This window comes from Hibiscus syriacus, unplaced genomic scaffold, assembly GCF_006381635.1.
Source record: "Hibiscus syriacus cultivar Baekdansim isolate YM2019G1 unplaced genomic scaffold, ASM638163v2 tig00110198_pilon, whole genome shotgun sequence".
Taxonomy (NCBI): Eukaryota; Viridiplantae; Streptophyta; class Magnoliopsida; order Malvales; family Malvaceae; genus Hibiscus; species Hibiscus syriacus.
Genome location: NW_024062623.1, coordinates 1792012 through 1808393, shown reverse-complemented (window position 1 = coordinate 1808393; position 16382 = coordinate 1792012). Strand labels below are relative to the sequence as shown.

Below are 16382 nucleotides of genomic sequence, written 5' to 3'. Positions count from 1 at the left end.
ACAATCAAATAATTTTTGTAAATGAATTATTAAATTAATATTGTAGGTGGAAAACATAAAACACTATTAAAAAAAATTGAAACATAAATTACTTAACTTTAAAAAAAGCGTCGATCCTTTTTATAAAAGTATGGACACTTTCAATATAATAGGTAAAAATATGATGTAATAGGTAGCACTTATATAATGTAATAGGTATCGTTTATATAATGTAATAGGTAGTTGTAAAGTGTCTATCCTTTTATAAAAGTGTCCATACTTTTTTCATTGTGGAAAACATTAATTTAAGGTTATCTTTTGAGTGAGTTTTAAGATATTAATTTAGTAATTATAGGCGTCTAATGATTTATTTTTTACGTTACGATATATTATTATTAAATTAAAATAATAAAAATATATTACATTTATTATTATCTTTGGTTAATATTGTTAAATTTAAATTCTAAATATTATTTTATAAAATATCAAAACAATCAAATAATTTTTTGTGCAAATGAAATTATTAAATTAATATTGTAGGTGAAAAACATGAACACTATTAAAAAAATTGAACATAAATTACATAACTTTAAAAAAATTATCGATCCTTTTTATAAAAAGTATGGACACTTTCAACATATTATAATGTAATAGGTAAATTTGCAATGCTATCAGTATAAATATACCGGTTTACTTATAAAATAGGTAAATATAAACCTACCTATTACATTATATAAGCGCTACCTAGTATGTTATTGTACTTTATAATATTTTCGGTTAAATAATATAACATAACCGGTCTAAATTTTAACCGGTCACTTATTTTACCGGTCACGCCGTATATTAGCCGTTTTTTAGGCGCCGCACCGCAGAACTACCCCTATGACCTGGGACAGGCCTTACATACTTTTGCAATGCTCCCTAAAAGCTAACACACAAACATATTGCTGGTCTCAATCATTTTATTAGTAAAATTTGACTCGATTTAAAAAAAAATTGGACTCTATTCAATGTTAAAGTACTTGACTTTTAATTCTATAAACTCGATTTGACTCATAAATATTTTTAATTTGAGTCGAATTGTAAAATAGAACTCGAATAACTCAAATGAATTAGTGGATTAGTTCTCAAGTTCGAGTCAAGTCTCTCAACTCTACATGATATATGCATATCTTATATAATTATAGAAAATCATTTAAATTGGAATTAAATAGTACAATAACGTTATAAAAATTTAAAGATAAATTTAAACAAAAATTCGAACAATTCGACTCTAATCAAATTTTATAAATTTGACTTTATTTAAAAAGTTTTAATTATAAAATTGATCTCGTCAACTTAAATAATTCAAAAAAAATTAACCCGATTCGATGAAATTAATCACCCCTATCCGTAAGTATAATACTAGAGAAATCAAACACCCATAAATGATGACGTGGAAGAGGAAAATCGCATTAATTCAGTCAGCCAACTCAAATTCTCAAAGTTTTATGAATTATTCAGTGGAGTTTTGGATGAACTTAAGCTCATTTGCAGCATGGGGAATGACCCCTGATATTATCAATTACAAGCAGAAACCCCAGATGAATATTCCTCTCACTAACTGATCTATAATTGTGTACAAACAAAAATCACTTAATACCCTTTGAACTGTAACCAAAATGTTAATTTATTATGTGCATAAAAGGTATCTAAAACTGAAGTAAAAGGTACTAATAATGCTTGTATTGATCTTGAAACAACTATGAAAGGAGCAGTGGATTTCTGTGCCTGATGAATATACAATGGAACTGTGATTATCCAAAACTTAAGTTATGATCCAGAGTTTGCTTGGAATTTGTGGATAAAGCCAATGATACTGCTTTCTGGTATTATATATGCCTATGACAACCACGCTCCCTTGTGCAATTCCTCTTAAACTTTCATTTCTGTGAATATAATGTTTCGGGTATTATGATTTCTGTGAAACAGGTCCCGGCTTTCGATCCCTGCTCGGATAATTATGTACATTTCTACTTAAAAAATCCACAAGTTCAAATAAGCAATTCATGCAAATGTTCCTTATCCATGCAAATCCTGCGAGCACTGACCAACATCCATCTTTCAAATTTTGCTCAATGCGAGAGTCTATGTGGTTTATTTCTTGTGTTCATGTTGATTTGTTAATCCTGGTCGTTTCCTGATAAATATTCCTGAAAATGGCTGAGAAGAAAATCGAAGCTGGAAAGAGAAACCATTAACAGTGTTGCATGGAGGAGGATTGTTTAGATTATACAAAGGGCTCTGACAAAATTACAAAAGCTCAGCACCATTGTTTTAGATTTATTACTTACTATCTGTAAGGCAAAATAAGGATACAGAAAACATGTTTAGACAAAATGAAAAGAAGATTAAAAAGAGGTGCGGGGGATCAAAGCTAGTTTTTTTGCTGGCAAAGCGAGAGCTCTACCACTTAAGCTACGTCCCCCGTTGATTGAAATCTATAAATGACATTATATTAAGAAAACTGTTTCTTTGGTTGAACCAGAAAGTAGGTAGCTGGGACTGTTTCTTCGGTTGAACCACTTGAGCTCACTTTTTCTCCACACACACGTATATAAGTTGGCTAGAGTTAGGTTAAAATTGAATTTATAATTACTATTTATTTAAAATTGTTTTTAAATGATAACAATTTAAATCCTAGTATTTATCGAATAAAAAAACCATATTTAACCCCATGTTTATTAAAAATCTTTAACAAATTTTATTTATTATTACTTTTAATTCAATAAGAAAATAAAAAATAATTATATATTGCCATTTAAATTACAATTTAAATTTGAATCCAATATATTTTTCAAAATCAGAACTATTCTTGTTTGCTTTTGATGTGCGACCTTCTTATAAGTTAAATTAACTTGATAATATGTTTAAATCACATTTGATTCTACAAATCATAAATGACCTTTAACAAGATATTATGATTATCACAGTTAATTAAAAAACCTCATGATTTAAGACAATTTTTGTACAATTCATGAAATAATTCTTTTGTTTCATAATATATTAATAGAATTAAAGCTTGAATATGTCAACTTTATATCGCTTTATCTTTAATTTTTCAAAAATCAACTAAAATGACTAGACAAATGATATTGATCTCCATCAATTCATTTGAGAACAACCATACGTTTTTTAGTATTTAATCGTCGAGGGGCCATTGATATCTCTCTTCTAACAAGAGAGACAAATTTTAACTTAACCATTAATTTTTCACTATATGATTATTTTTATACTAAAGCATAACCTTTATAGTTGTTTGATTAAAGACAACAATTGACTTTGTTATACACTATATTCTTAGTTGGCCGGTTAATTGGTTAATCAATTAATTTTAGGTTTAATCGTTTAACGGTTAATGTTTTTTTTTCAAATTTTAGATTCCGAATAATTCGGTTTGAAATCAATTATTTAATCAAAAAATATTAAATATATATATATATATATATATATATATATTATATTATTTAGGATTAAGAGTGTTTAAAATTCGGTTTTAACCGAATTAACCGAAAAAAATGAATATAGTATATATATATTATTTATAAATTTCGATTAATTCAATTAACTGACCGATTAATCAAACTTTGTTCGGTTTGATTAATATTTTTTTAATTTTTTTTTAATTTAATTAACAGTTAAAAATAAAATTTAGTTAATGAATTTTATAAGTTCGGTTCGATCAGTTAACCGAACCGTTCAATTGAATTTGTGTAGGCCAATATGCAAGAAATCCAAATTGGGCTGAAGGAGGTGGAATAATTGTCCGTTTCCTGGAAAACCCAAGTCGGCACCGGCCTCAAGGAACGCGTGCGGCAATCATGTGTTCCACGATTATCCAATTTCCACCCATTTGGTAAATACCAATTCTGCACTAAAAATTATACATTACTGACGCTGGGCGTCCCTTTCTGGCAACAGCGACTTGGCTTTCCCACACTTTTCTCATTTAAAATATACCTTTTTCATAATCAAAGACTTAAACACACTTATGACTCGCAATATTTTTTTTTCATTTTCTTATTACACGTGAGATCGCTTTGCTTCTTTATATATATTCTTAAAAGGTAGAATAGCCCTTTTAACCTCCAACTTTATAATTTTAGTCATTGTACCCCTTAAAAAGTTTATTTATCTCTTTTGACCCTCGAACTTTTTATCTTTTATCAAATTGATTCAACTGCATTATAACAATAATATACCATTAAGTTGACGTTAATTATTGTTTTCTATCATGTCATAAAAAATTATAAAAAAAAATAAAGGATGTGAGTGTTTCAATAAAGACAATAATTATTTTTATTGAAAGTGCGGTAGAAAAGAACAAAATAATTAATATTAGTTTAACAACAACATTATTGTTTCTTCGTATTTGATCCAAATTAACAAAACATAAAAGTTTATATAATAACAAATAATCTCATGTTAACATGAAGTATATATGAATTATCACGTGATTTGTCGTCTCAAAATCGTAAAAAATGTAATGTTGGTTGATATTTTCCTTTAAGAAATAATATTTGATTTTTTAAAAGATTAAAGATCAGATTTAACTAAAAATTAAGAGCTAATTTGATAAAAATGTAAAAATGGAGGACTACATTTGTATTTATGCCATAATTTTATCATAACATATACGAGGTTAGTTGGGCCCAATATGAGAACAAAATCAGGGACAGGGATCCTCTCCCTCTTGTCACCATTATTTTAATTTACATTTCGAACAAAATAATCGTCACCCTTGCACGTGTCATTTCTTAATCTCATCAAGCAAATGTCCCCAAATCCAACGGTTCTCAGTTCATCATCAACCTTGCTTCTCTAAATTTTCAAAGTTCTTGTTTTTCATTTCCCGTATAATAACAATATTTTTTTTTTAAAGAAAATTGAAAATTCATAAACCGCTGCAAAGTTTATAAGAGTGAAAGAGAATATGCCGTTATTATGTTCGTCGCAGACAGTCCTAGATGCCATAGTTTTTGGTTTTTGAAGAAATTCTTCAAAATCATTATATAAATATATCCCATTCCCCATATCTTTCCTCTCTTATTGCTCCCACATTCGCTCTTCAGGTACTCTCTCTTTCTTGAAAGTTTTACTTTTATTGTTTTTCGAATCGTCAAAGTCGCTGCTTTCCCTTGTTTTCTTTTTTAGCGTCTTCATCGCTCCCTGTTTTTCTGATTATTTGTGTAATGGTTTCGTTATGATCATTATTTTTAAAAAGATTTTGTAATAATGGGATTTATTTTGCGTCCGTTATTGGGTTTTAACTCTTTTTTTTATTTAAAAAATAAGGAAAAGAATTGAACTAAAACCCTAGTTTTTTGTTTGATTTTGAAATGAAATGGTTAGGAAAGTACAAGTTTGTTTTTGTTTGTTTATCTTTGTGGTTGCGGTTTTTCTTGTAAATTAATGTGGCTTTTGATTCATTGAGTTGTGTTATAGTTACTTTGTTTATGGGCCATGGTTAACTTGGTTTTATTGGATTATTGATTACTTTGGGATCTAATATTGCTGATAAAAGTGGCATATTGTTTTGGGTTTTATTACTGCTCTAGAAATTACTGATTTTTTTGCCTTCCATTAATTTTAAGGCTTTCCAGTATTGTTATCAGTACCTTGGAGCCGGCCTTGGTGATTTTTGACTTTTCGTGCAGGTGAACTGTGGGGGTGATTTGTGAGGATTATTACCTACCTTCAAAATGGAGAGGGTTCGAACGATCCTGACTGATACATACCCTTATCCTCACGAACACTCGCGCCATGCTGTAATTGCTGTAGTTGTGGGGTGTCTGTTCTTTATTTCTTCAGATAACATGCATACCTTGATAGAAAAGTTGGATAATAATATCAAATGGTGGTCTATGTATGCTTGTCTGCTCGGATTCTTTATTTCTTTTCATCTCCATTTATAGGGAAGACTATCAAACCAAGCTATTCAAATTTCAGTCGATGGTGAGTGTTCTAATCTGATGCCTTTATTTACTGTACTGTGGACTCCCTTGAAATAAATGCATTCAAATAACTATGAACTATCAATATAAGTATGAAACTAATAACAGTCCACAACTTATTCGTGAATTATAACTTAAACTCGCAGGTACATAGTGTGGATTTTAGTTGCAGCTGTGTATCATCTTCCTAGTTTTCTGTCAATGGGAGTGGATATGAGGATGAATTTGTCTTTATTTCTGTCAATATATCTCTTCTATTCTCTTTCTCCTTTTCTTCCACATTGTGTTCCTTGGCCTGTGGTATCTTGGTCTTATTTCTCGTGTTGCTGGAAGAAGGCCAGAAATCTTGACCATTCTCCAGAATTGTGCTGTAAGTTTTGAAGATGAAACTGACGATTTCTTCTTTACACTCCAGGTTTTTGCTTTTCTGTTGATGCTGGTCCTTACCGGTATTTCTTTTCTCCACCTTTGTAGGTTATTAGTGTAGCCTGCTGTGTATTCTATAGTCATTGTGGCAACCGTGCTATGTTAGGGAAGATACCTTTTGACCGAAAAGCTTTGAATTGGTTATCCTTTTGGAAAGAGAGAAACACATGGCTTGCAAAACTTATTCACATGAATGAGTTGAAAGACCAGGTTTGCTCATCTTGGTTTGCTCCAGTTGGCTCTGCAAGTGATTATCCACTTTTGTCGAAGTGGGTCATTTATGGTGAGGTAAAGCTCTGATACAACATAAGCTTTATATCATTTATATCATCCTATGAACCATTTTTGGTGTTTTTCTTTATTTTAATATATTTACCGTCCTATTTTGTATCATTTATATCATCCTATTTTTTCTTGATATCTCATTGGCAGTTAGCTTGCAATGGTTCATGTCCGGGTTCCTCAGATGAAATTTCTCCCATATACTCATTGTGGGCCACATTTATCGGCCTCTACATTGCAAATTATGTAGTGGAAAGGTCAACAGGGTGAGTAGTGATCTTTAGCTTGTTTTGAAATGTTTGAAATATATCTGTTTGTTACATGTTTGAATGTGAACTGTACCATACCTTGCACGTGATCCTCTGTCTGGATTGCTTAGCAGTGAGGTTCAGTTATATCCGGTTTTCAGTTTGCTATATTCTTGTGTTCCGCTTCATTTTCGTTGCAGTGACATTTTATATGCATGAGCATCCTATGGATACAATTTCCTCTGGGTCTAAGATTGGTTTCTTTATGGGATTGAGCTACTTCTTCTAAATACCTTGGTTAGTACAACTTATTTAATTCTTTTTGCTGCACCTTTTACGTCAAGTTCAGGTGGGCTCTTACTCATCCTTTGCCTGTTGAAGAATACGAGAAGCTGAAAAAGCATCAAATGAAACCAGATTTCTTGGATATGGTTCCTTGGTATTCAGGGTAAATGTTTATTATTTATTTTCCGTTTACCCTTTTCTTATCACTTCTTTTCCATACTATGTGGTGGGAGCTAAAATAATTCAATCTTTTGACCATAGTATGCTTATCCCCAAATTTTGCAGAACCTCAGCCGACTTGTTCAATACTGTTTTTGACCTCCTGGTATCTGTAACCCTGTTTGTTGGCCGGTTTGACATGCGCATGATGCAAGTATATTTCTAAATCTTGATTTTTGTATGCATTCAGTATAGTTTCTTTTTGTATTATCAGGCAAAAGGCCCGAATATATTTTTCATCAAGGATTGACTTTCTATCACTTCCTTTCTGTGTTTGTCAGGCTGCAATGAGCAAGGTTCACGAAGGAGCTCATGAACATGATCTTTTTTATGACCATTTGAATGAAAAAGAAGATATATGGTTTGATTTCATGGCTGATACTGGTGATGGTGGAAACTCATCATATGCTGTGGCTCGGCTGCTTGCTCAACCATTGCTTCAGCTTACTAGAGATGATTCTGTGCTTACACTGCCACGCGGGGACCTGCTACTTATTGGAGGAGATCTTGCGTAAGTTGGTGCAATGTCTTGGATAAAAAATTGTAGCTGACTTGATAAAATCAATTTTAACGTTGATGGTTTATTATTCATGAAGCTAGAGCCTCTATGTAGCACTGATTGTTTGATTGATGATTTGGGCAGTAAAGTGTGTTGATGGTTTATACTCATAACTTGTTTGTTGTTTGTAGGTATCCTAATCCATCAGGATTTACTTATGAAAGGCGTTTCTTTTGTCCTTTTGAATATGCTCTTCAACCTCCAGCATGGTACAAACCGAATCACATAGCTGTAAACAAGCCTGAGTTACCTGAAGGGATACATGAACTCAAGGAATACAAAGGACCTCAGTGTTTTCTCATTCCTGGAAATCATGGTAGGTCTTTCATTTTTAGCTTGAGTTTAATCTTGAGTGATCTGTTTTTTTTAAGTTGGCAACAAATTTCTACGTGATCTTATTGTATTTTACTGTAATTTTCTCATGGTCTGAACACATATCACATTTTTCCTTGGCAGAACTAGAACATTAGAAGCTTATTTTCGTTTTAAAGAAATCTTCTACTAGTTACGCTATTTAAAAGCTCCTCCATGTCTAATGGAATTATGCTTTATCTTTACAGATTGGTTTGATGGACTTAATACTTTTATGAGGTATATATGCCACAAGAGCTGGTTGGGTGGGTGGTTTATGCCACAAAAGAAGAGTTATTTTGCTTTGCAGCTCCCAAAAAGATGGTGGGTATTTGGTCTTGATTTATCACTCCATTCTGACATTGATGTGTACCAGTTCAAGTTCTTTTCTGAATTAGTAAAGAACAAGGTAATATTTAATCCTAAGATCTGTCTTCCTCTGTTATGTTTGCTTCTAATGTTAAATTTGATTTGTCTATGATGAGAAAATGCAACTAATTGATGGAAGGGGATATATTTGTAACATATTGGAGAACTCCTTTACTTTTTTTGATGTCATGAATTGTCTTGCATTGATTCTTTCCAGAGACATTGCAATAATACTGATATTCGTTTCTTGAGTCATCTATGCTGCATTTGATGTTCAAGGTGTACTGGTTTTGGTTCACATACATAACATTATATTTCATATTATATGCGGTAAATAGATCACAAATTTTGATTTCTCAACACAGTGCATACCTTAAGAAGTATGCTTCCTATGAATGTTAACTGTTATATGTAGGCACGCAGTTGTGGAAGAAGTTTTTGAGCTACCAGATATTTATGCTTTCGAATCATAAGTATTATAGTTAGTGATACTATAGTTAACACTAATTCATATTATAGTTAGTGATACAAGCAATTACACAATAGTATCGACTGTTGCTAGGTTTAGCTTTATCTGCTAAATGTTTTGGTGGTTGAGAATAATTTCATCTCCACCATTTTCAGGTTGGAGAAAATGATTCTGTAATCATTATGACTCATGAACCACACTGGCTTCTTGATTGGTACTGGAATGGTGCTTCCGGTGAGAATGTCTCACACCTGATACTTGATTACTTAAAAGGAAGGTGTAAACTTCGAATAGCCGGAGACCTGCATCATTATATGCGCCATTCATGTGTTCCATCAGAAGGCCCAGTTCATGTGCAGCATCTTCTTGTAAATGGGTGTGGAGGAGCATTTTTACACCCCACTCATGTGTTTAATAATTTTAGCAAATTTTATGGGAAAACATACGAGTGTAAAGCAGCTTATCCTTCTTTTGATGATTCAAGCAGGGTACTCTTCCTTTCTTTACCATTTCATGGATTTCATTTGCCTTGTTTCCTCTGAATTCCCATTCCTCCTGGGGTTGTGATGTAGATTGCATTGGGAAATATCTGAAGTTTCGGAAGAAGAATTGGCAGTTTGATTTCATTGGTGGCATTATATACTTTATATTGGTTTTCTCTACGTTTCCACAGGTAAATTTCTTTTAAAATTCTTTGAATTTGGTTACATTTGACTTGATTGTTCTAACTTCAGCTTTCACTAGACCTAAAATGACCTGATTATTAGGATCCCATCCTTCAGTGACTCTCTCGCTCTGTTTATTTGTTTACTTATTTAATTATTTACCATTACAAATTTGGTGGAAGGGAATGGGGTTACCAGGGCTTGAACCCTATTCTTTAATGCCAACATACAATAACTTTACCACTCCAATTGTGGCTTTGTCGGCCTTTGACTCGCTTTCTAATTTTGTAGCTTATATGCGATGTGATATTGTTTTACTGTGTCAGGTAGGATAACTCTGATACTGAAGTGACTGATTTCTTTCCTGCCTTTTCTTAGTGTAAGCTCGATCACATATTGCAAGATGATTCATTTTCTGGTCATTTGAGGAGTTTCTTTGGGACAGTATGGAGTGCTTTTGTATTTGTGCTGGAACATTCTTTGTGTCATTGGCTGGTTTGCTGATATTGCTGGTTGCAGCAATTGCATTTGTTCCTTCCAAATTAGCACGGAAGAAACGAGCAATAATTGGAATTCTTCATGTATCTTCACATCTGACTGCAGCTCTATTCTTATGCTGCTCTTGGAAATAGGTCTGGAGACATGTATCCGACATAAATTATTAGCAACTTCGGGTGGGTTACATTCTAATAATCTTTTGTGTAATATTAAGATCATTAGCATTGTTGGTGTGATCACCTCAGCATTAATGCCTTACATTATTATATGCTCCAAGCAATTTAAAGTTGTTTGGGATTTCTATTTCTTGTCAATTTTATTTGAACCATATTAAAAATTTCAATATAATTCAACTCCAGCATTAGCCTTCTAATTTCATATGATATCCAGATTTTGAATATGTATGTACTAGTTTATCGTTTTGAGTAAGACAATTTAATCAAATCAGCAAAAGTGACACAAATAAACAGTAATTCTTGATATTTTGGTTATGGCTAGCGTAATTGGGTCTTTTGGTGGAAGTTAATGATGGTTAATTGCTGTGTTCAGGTTATCACTCTTTTACCAGTGGTACCAATCGGTGGAAATTGAGCATTTTCCAGATCCTACAGGTCTTCGTTCTCGTATTGAGCAATGGACATTTGGCCTCTATCCAGCATGTATCAAGTATCTCATGTCTGCATTTGATGTTCCAGAGGTAAGAAGCCTATCCTTGTTGGCAAGATATACTTTTTTACTTGTTACTGTATTGATGTAGGAAACCTTGCCAGGTTATGGCTGTCACTCGGAGCAATATCTGCAAAAATGGAATAGAATCACTATCCCGTGGAGGTGCTGTCATATATTATGCTTCAGTCTTCCTGTACTTTTGGGTTTTCTCCACCCCTGTGGTTTCTTTGGTGTTTGGAAGCTACTTATATATCTGCATTAACTGGCTTCACGTACACTTTGATGAGGCCTTCTCTTCTCTTCGAATTGCTAACTACAAGTCATTCACTCGATTTCACATAAACCGTGATGGCGATCTTGAAGTTTCACTCTTGCAGTCGATAAGGTGAGTAACCAGTTTTTATTCACTTGCTGCTGTCTTTCTCTTTAGGTTTCTCGTCGTGTTTTGCATTTATATATATGCACGTCATTAATTCATATGCTTGAGGAAGAAAGAACATTCCCATAGATATAGAAAGGAGTCGGTACACTAAGCCACCTGACTGCGTTTTGTTGATGTTTGTAGAGCCGATTGTTAATAAAAAGGCGTGATTATTCTATCCATTGACATGTATTTTCTCAGGTTTTCTTCTTCCTCTTTGCACAAACATCGATTTATTTGACATGCAGGTTCCCAAGGAATGGAAGTTAGACTCTGACTGGGAAGTGGAGGCTAAACAGCCACAACAGTCGAGCTACCGGAGAAAATATCCTAGCAAGTGGTGTGCATCTTCAGGCCAGCAGGATCCGGTGAACACTGTAAGGATTGTTGACCAATTTGTTATTAGACAAACAGAGAAACCTGATTTTGTAACAAGTAATGGTTCAGTTGGTCACTGAACGTGGTTGTAACATCATTTGGATTCTTACATTAAGGAAATCAATGTAGGAAAAAAAGGTAAAAAGAAGATAGGTAGAGATCCACATGAATCTGATCTGCATCTCAGCTTTTGCTTCATTTCTTACATCACAGCCCCTGGGAAATCTAAAATCTGATTGCAATAGCTTTCGGTAATAATGACATTAGGTATTGCATCATGTTAGAATTCTTTTTGTTTCAAAAGAAGATAAGGTATTGGACTTGTTGAGTCTAATCTGCTCAAATGAACCTTTTGAGATGTATTTTTTTTAATAATATGAAATAATTATAAGGTATATATCAATAATTTTTCATAATCATTGATAACACATTCTTCCCGGACTTGAGATCATAAGAGAAAATAATCCTCTCTTTAATCACTGAGGTAGCTCGTGTATTTTAATAATATATATTTTTAACTAACTTGAGGTAAGTACATGATAATATCTATTTAAAGATAACCATTTGATATTGAATGTTTACACCTCTGACATTTATAATGTTCAAACTCGGAAACTTAAAGAATAAAACTAATTCTTTACCATCGAGGTCATTTAATTCGTACATCTTAATATGTATATATACACTTTCATGAAAAATGTTATTGTGATTTTGAAAATGGAAGTGATGTAATTAGTATGTATTTTGTTTTCACATCTGACAGGTAATTTTAGTTTTGAGATTTTTATTGATATTATTGTGTGTATATATATAGGGAGAGAGAGGGAGTAAAATCAAGATTTATAATATGGGTTTATATATTTCAATTTTTAAGAGAATAATAATTTTATTTAAATGTTAAGATTTATTATAGAGGTTAAATTTTTTAAATAAAATCAAATATTCAGATTTGAGGATTGTAAATGAAATGAATTAAGTTAAAAATATCATTTTTATAATAAATTTATGTACTGTTTAATTTAGATAATTTATTAATAAATTATATATTAACAATTCAACAAAATTTAAATTGTCATAGTACCTAAAATTCTTCAATTATCATTAATCATGCCAAATTGCAAATTCGGTGGATTCTTAGAGACATACTCCTTGCTTTACTTTTATTCAGTCGAAGCATTTTTAGGTAAGAGCATACTTTTTTTATATATTTATCACTAATTTATAATTTTAAATTTTTTAAAAAATCAATTAATTTTTTAATAATTGTTGTATATAGTAATAATTAGACATTCTAGAGCGTGACTACTTAAATTAGGAGATCATATATGTCAACACGTGGTTGCTGGTGATGTTAAAAGAGTGTTTCTACAAAGACATTAGTTGAACAACACATGGTCGTAAGTGATGTTACAAGAGTATATTCGCAAAGATATTAGATGATTGACACGTGGTAACTTATAGGGTGCACTTCACTTTGCATGGATCTTACATTCACATCCCTAGATATTCATACGAGTAATATATCCATTTATATGGAAAATCGTAAAAATGGAGACTCGCTTCTATGGAAGATCATTGGCAGGTAGACGGTAGTAACACAAATATATTGCAATTATCTTGTACACAAAAATATTATTTAAAGAAAAAATGTGGCACGACAAAGCTATTTCAATGATTAAGAAATTATTGTTATTTATTGAAATTTTTAGGTTTAAATTTCATACATATTAAGGGTATGAGCGTTCAATATCAAATGATTGATAGTATTTGAACAAATATTATCTTATACTCACCCCCAAACTAATTAAAAGTGAAATATAAGATAATTTTGAAAATAAATAATAAGATTAGAAATTTATTATCTACTAAAATGAACTATAGTGCTGGGTTTTTTAATTTTGGATCCAAACTATCATTTATCTTCTCCTTTGAAACTTCCTTGCGGTGATCTCATTTCCCGAAGCTGCTTCTCCTCCGAAAGCACTTTAGCTAATCTGCAAGTTATCAGAAGCAAAAGTAATCAAAAATTCAATATGGAACATTAATTACATATTCGTGAATGAATAATATATGAAGAACATACATATATATATATATATTTAAAATACCTGATGAGAGCCTCTTGATTTGTACCCTGATCAACAGGCTCGAATTTCCCAGTATCCAAATTCACCCTGGAAACTGGTTTGTTCAACAACTGTTCCCCAATTTTTACAAGATTCTGCAAGTTTTCTTCTGTGGAAATATCCACGGATGCCAGCTCTCCAGATAGTGTATCATCCTGAATACGGAGATAACTGTCCTCGCAACGAAGTGCTCGGAAAACAGTAGCGAGATGAAAATCCACCATGTCACTGCTTCCTTGCATGAACACATCCATCATGGAGTTGAATTTTCATAGTTCAACCATGTCAAGAGACCCCATTTTGCTGCCTTGTGCGCTTCGTACTTCTCTTCAAACTTCTGCGAACCAGTCCCAACGATAACACCTGGAAACGAGCATAGTTGTTTGGTTCTATACGGTCGTAATCGGAGCTCTTGTGAGTGATTGCTTTTGCCACTTCGCTCATGGCTACTAAAGTCTGTACGAATCGATTTAAAAAAAACACATCTGATTAGTAACATCTCTTTGTCAAAATCGAAACACCAAGAATTTGAAGCATATACACATACGGGATTATTTGAAGCAACTCCACCATCAATAAGATGGAATTCTTTGACTTGGCCAGTTGAATCTTTGGTTTCAAACCAGTGTGCTGGAAGATGTTGGAGCAGCCGAAGTTCCAATGCATATATCAGAGAGCAAAGCATTCTGGGAATGATCGTAGGAGGAGAAGATTGTTGGTTGGAGTTTTTTGATGTCAAATGTTGGGATGACGACATTCGTCAATGTTTGGTCCAATCTGGTCTCTCCCAACTTTTCCCTCACAATATTGTGAATATATTCGCCATCATATTTCGGACCAGACAGAGATTTGAACAAATTTGTAACTGATGCAAACGGTGAGCTGTTATATAATTACAAACAGAATCATAATCAGAAGTAATTTACATGACATTTACCGCAGGAAAGCTTCCTTTTTTTCATTTTAAACTAGTAAATCATTTATATAAATTACCCATCTTGGGGGAAGATTTTTGGGCAGTGTTGAAGGTAGAAATCATTGATATCTTTGGCAGCAAAAAGAGGACGATTGCTCTTGGGGCTTGGTGCTGGTGCTGTTAGCATGGCAGTGACAAGCCCACCAGTACTAGTCCCAGCAATGACATCAAAATAATCAGCTAGTCTAGCCTCTTCACCATCTAGTTTCTGTAAACAGCAATGTATTTATATGCACATAAAAAAGCACAAGTGCTCTTTTAAAGCAAGAAATTCCAAATATATTCAGTGCCTAGGTAGATATATACCTGAAGTTGAGACTCTAAAAAGGCAAGAATGGTTCCGGGAATAATCCCCCTAACTCCACCTCCATCAATACTGAGAACAGTGATTAAGTTCCCATAGGTGGGTGGCTGAAGTGGTGATTTTAGACTTGCCATAGCATTGTTATTTTGTGGGATGCTTTCCATTATGATGGAAGATGAGGGTTTTATTTAGTTGGATTTGAGAATATAGACTAAGAAGCTTTTGCTATGTTTGATGATCTTGAGGAATACATATGGATATTTATAGGCTTTTCAATTCTCTAATCAACTTTGAAACTATATATCAACTATGTTTTGAATTATACTAATGCATAATTTTCTTAATTATTACAATAATTTATATAAAAAAATTCTTAAATGGGAGGGTGTTAGATATGGATGAGTGTATGTTAATATATTTATGTCCTTAAAATTTAATGAGGTGATACTATATTATTGGTGTTTAAGAATTTTAATTTTTGAACTCATTAAATGGTTTGAGTGGTTGAGGGAAGTGTTGCTCTTTTTAGAAGTCCCGAGTTTAAACAGTTGCGTCTGGACGGTGTATACGTTAATGATTAAGAAGAATTCTGAACAGATATTATCTTATAATTATCATCCATCCCTCTAATCAACTTGTTAATAACCAGATAAATTAATCAACCATAAAAAGAGAGAAGACTTACAATTAATTTTTTTAACTCAATTTCTCATTGTCTGTATATCTATTAATTTTTCTTTAACCATCAAAGCTGAGTTCACAATTCACTCATATAGATTGTGGAAGCTGGGACTTAATCTGCCATAGTGGCTGGCTAAGAAACCGTCTAACAGTTTGAAAATTCAAACCTGAACATTCATTATATGTGATAGACTAAAGCCTAGCGACCACAAACTTACCATTTCAATATCTTGCTTTTTTCAAAGTTGTATTACTTTAGGAAGAGACGCATTAATAATTTTGTTGACGTAAAAGAAGCGTGTGTGGAATTGGTTTAATTACTACTGCTGTTTATGACAGTGGTGGATTTGATGGATGCTTTGAAAATTAATAAACAAGTTGGTTATTTTTCCCTTCATTCAATGAAAAAACAAATGGATGCTTAATTATAGGGAATAACTCGTGCTGAATTTTAAAGATATAAAAATATTATCATGTACTCATT

General features: G+C 32.5%; 2 pseudogenes; one reads left to right on the top strand and one right to left on the bottom strand.

Annotated features, from left to right (window-relative positions):
* The first annotated feature begins 4923 nt into the window (after positions 1 to 4923).
* Positions 4924 to 11396, top strand: LOC120218620 (annotated as a pseudogene).
* Positions 11397 to 13700: 2304 nt separating this feature from the next.
* Positions 13701 to 15414, bottom strand: LOC120218365 (annotated as a pseudogene).
* Between the last annotated feature and the right edge of the window lie 968 nt (positions 15415 to 16382).